We start from the raw sequence: 4,518 nt of genomic DNA, 5'->3' as shown, positions 1-4,518 counted from the left end.
CCCAGTTGAGCTGTTGCTTGCTTGAGCCAGGCCCAGAGAGTCAAACTTCAGAATCATGAGAACTAGCCCTTCGTTGTTTTACGGCATCAAGGTTTGGGGTAGTTCATTAGCACCCAGAGATAGATGAAACTGTTAAGTGATCTTGGCCCAGTAGTTAGGGCATCCATCTACCACATGGGAGGTTTGTGGTTCAAACCCCAGGCCTTCTTGACCCGTGTGCAGCTGGCCCATGTGCAGCGCTGATGCGCGCAAGGAGTGCTGTGCCACGCAGGGGTGTCCACTGTGTAGGGGAGCCCCACGCGCAAGGAGTGCACCCCATAAGGAGAGCTGCCCAGCACGAAAGAAAGTTCAGCCTGCCCAAGAATGGCACTGCACACACGGAGAGCTGACACAACAAGATGATGCAACAAAAAGAAACACAGATTCCCATGCCGCTGATAACAACAGAAGTGGACAAAGAAGAACATGCAGCAAATAGACACAGAGAACAGACAACTGGGGCGGGGCCGAGGGGGGGGGGCGGGAAGGGGAGAGAAATAAATAAATATATATATTTTTAAAGAAAGATGGTACATGATACTAAAACACTGAAATACTAAGATGTCATTAAAATGCTGATGTAGATACTATACAGATTAACATAGAACTATGCTCACTATGTATTTCAAGTAACAAAGTATTATAAATAAATATGTATAATATCAGCCCATTTTGAAAAAAATAATGTATTTGTATTTATATTATGTATAAATGTCCAATTAGGATGGGCCAAATGCAATTGCTGATATTCAACCATTTCAGTCAAACAAAACAACAATTTCCTGTGCTGCAGCTAATACTGTTGATATATCAAGGCTCCTCAGCAAAATGTTAATAGGGGTTCTGTTTGGGTGGTGTGTAATGACATTGAACATATAGTTTTTGCTGTAGTAGAAAGGTAAAATGGAAAGGAGATGATGATTATTCTTTTTTTCCAAGTGCTAAACAAACATATGAAGCAATGATGGACCCAGGAGGGAAGAGAGAAGGGTCCTAGGACTCAGGTTCCCAACCTGGGGCTCAGATCAAGTTCATGCAAGCTCTGGGCAAAGCAAAAGGAGGCTGAAGCTAAGGGTGGAGGCTTCCAGATCAGGTGGTTGGCTGCAGAGCTGGACTCACGCTTTGAGGTACTTGCCCAGAGCCTTGTTAATCATTGCCTTTTGTTCCCCACCAGTCTCCCTCTGGGAGCTCACCCAAGTGCTACTGGTTGCAGGCCTCTTCTAGCAAGGGAGCAACGGGTGAATGACCAGCCTTTCCCCTTGGGTGTCTTGGGTCTCGAACCCGTGATGAAGCTGTGCCAGGTGACTGTCTCTCTCGTCAAACCAGAGCCTGTACAGGAGTAAAGGAGGAGATGTCTTAGCTCTGGAGGAGGCTTGGAGGTCATCCCGTGATGTATGCATGCTATTTTGTTTAATTATTCAAGTAACCCTATGATGTATGTACTACCATCCTCATTTTACAGATGGAGAAACTGAGGCCCAGCAAGGGATCATGAAAATCCTAAGTTACAGACTAAGAAGTGGCAGAGCTTCGATTTGAACCCTGGTCTGTCTGCTCAAACCCCTGTGTTATACAGCTGTCTCCATTTCATTGATTGACAGCTGGCCTTATTCCAAGAGGGATTTGAGGCAGCATACAATAAAATGCAATGTAATAAATTAGAAATAGAGAATCAAGCCTAGAGAAAATAGAAAAGGAAGTACAAAATCAATCAAGTCTGACAAACTGTCCAGCCAATGCAGTTGTGGAGGGGAGAAAACGATACTGTGGCTAAAAAAAAAGTTTGAAAAGCATTTCAGTAGGGGGTGCCATTTAGAGAAAAAGTCTTAGACTAGGTTTTGTGTCCATTCAGATGGGCTCATGTCCCAGAAGTTAATAACTAAACAGGCTGGCAGCATTTAGAACAGGTTGGCGGTGAAAGGTCTTTACCGAAGATCCCATTTGATTTAAGAGTTTTCGTCAGATGGGCTGGGTACAGCTTGAGAGGGACTTGGGCTCTATAACGTTATGAAGTGTTCAAGCTAGGACTATACACAGCTGAAAACCCTCTGGTATCCATGCATTCATGCCCTGTCTCGGCAAAACCACCTCCTAGTGGACTCCAACCGTCTGTCGCTATCTTGGCTTTGGTTCTTGTATCAAAACCCAGATGTGAAGCAGTGCTCCAAAATGTATTTATCAATTGTGATGAATATACCTTACTGATGAAGAAGGTTGTTGATGTGGGAAAAGTGGGGGATGTGGGGAGTGGGGCATACGGGAACTTCCTATATATATTTTTAAATTAATTTATTGAAGTATATCACTCATTCATAAACATACAAAAACAATAAGAGTATAATAATAGTTGTGAACTTACAAAACAAACGTATATAACATCATATAGGACTCTCATAACTCACCCTACCATCAATACCTTGCCGTGTTGTTAAACCTTTTTAACTAATGATTAAAGAGCATTGTCAAAATTTTACTACTAACCAAAGTATTTTTCCCCCAACCCTATTAGTATCATCTTTATATCATTTATATATGGACACACATAAACAATTAAATGTATAGTAAACGTTGTGAACTTACAAAGCAAGCATGCAGCATCATACAGGGGTCCCATACATCAACCCTCCACCAACACCTTGCATTGTCGTGAGAAGTTTGTTACAAATTTATTGTCAAAGTCAAAATCACAGTCCTTATCTTACATTTGGTGTGTTTTGCCCCCAACCCACCCTATTATTATTTTTAAATATATTTTTTATGACAGAAGTTGTAAACTTATAAAACAATCATGCACATGTGCAGAATTCCCGAACCACACCCCTCCATCAACACACCATACAGATAAGATAATGTCATCTGATTCTTACCATGTGCATAGTGTACATTTGGCTCACATTTTCCATACTGCTTCATGATCAACACAGTACATCTTTGGCATAGATGCAAGAATATTATATTATTACTGCTAACCACAGTCCATAGGACAATCCAATTGTATCTTTCCCATGCTTCTCCACATTCCCAGCACCCTGCAGTAGTGATGTACATTTGCTCTAGTTCACAAAGGACACCCTTGCATCTATACCATCAACCACAATTCTCATCCACCTCTTGGTTTACTGTGCTATTCAGGTCCTAGATTATTCTCTAGTATTCTGTCAATTGGCATTTACATCCCTAGGCTACCATTTTCAGCCACATCCCCATTTATAAACTAACTTACTCACTATGTGTTACCATCCACTATATACATTTCCACAGTTTTACAGAAAAGCTAATTAAAACTTCTACATACAGTAAACATCAGTAGTCCATCTTAGTCTTCTTATCTCCTTTAAGAACCCACCACCTACCACCAGGTCTAGAAGGTATTTTCCAACAATTTCTTCTAGAAGTTTTATGGTTCTTGCTTTTATTTTTAGGTTTTTGATCCATTTTGAATTAATTTTTGGATAAGGTGTGAGATAGAGGTCCTCTTTCCTTCTTTCGGCTATGGATATCCAATTCTTCCAGCACCATTTGTTGAATGGATTGTTCTGTCCAAGCTGTGTGGGTTTTACACACTAGTCAAAATTCACTTGACCATACATGTGAGGGTCTGTTTCTGAACCATAAATTGGGTTCCATTGGTCTATGTGTCTGTCTTTATGCCAGTACCATTCTGCTTTTACAACTATAGCTAGGTAATATGATTGAAAGTCTGGAGATGTGGGTTTGCTTTTTGTTTTTATGATGTTTCTGACTATTCAGGTCTCCTTACACTTCAAAATAAATTTGATAATTGTTGTTTTCAATTTTTTTAATGCTGGTGGAATTTTTATCAGGATTGCACTGAATCTGTATATCAATTTGAGTAGAATTGGTATCTTAATGATTTTTAGCCTTCCAATCAATGAACATGGAAGGTTTTTCCAGTTAAGTAGGCCTTTTTTGAATTCTTTTAACATTCGGTTGCAGTTTTCTGAACACCAGTGCTTTACCTCATTGGTTAAGTTTATTCCTGACTATTTGAGTTTTAAGTGTCATATTTTATTTTCACCACTATTTTGACACTTTTAGTTACTTTTATTAACGTAATCTTCATTTCTAGACTCTCTTCCAGGCCTCTCTCTTCTGTCTTTTCTTTCCAGGCTCTAGTATACCCTTTAGAATTTCCTGAAAATCTGGTCTCTTGCTTAGAAATTCTCTCAGTTTGTTTATCTGTGAATATTCTAACATCGCCCTCATTTTTGAAAGACAGTCTTGCTGGATATAAGATTCTCAGCTGGAAGTTTTTCTCTTGTAGTATATTAAATATATCAGACCACTGTCTTCTTGCCTCCAAGGTTTCTGGTGAGAAATCAGCACTTAATCTTATTTGGTATCCCTTATATGTTATGTGTTGCATTTCTCTTGCTCTTCTCAGAATTTTCTCTTCATGTTTGGCATTTGACATTCTGATGAGTTTGTCCAGATATTTTCGGATGGGAGTATATTGTG

The sequence above is a fragment of the Dasypus novemcinctus genome, chromosome X (assembly GCF_030445035.2).
Source record: "Dasypus novemcinctus isolate mDasNov1 chromosome X, mDasNov1.1.hap2, whole genome shotgun sequence".
In the NCBI taxonomy this organism is placed as follows: Eukaryota; Metazoa; Chordata; class Mammalia; order Cingulata; family Dasypodidae; genus Dasypus; species Dasypus novemcinctus.
The sequence above is the reverse complement of the archived record's forward strand: the minus strand, read 5'-3'. Positions refer to the sequence as shown.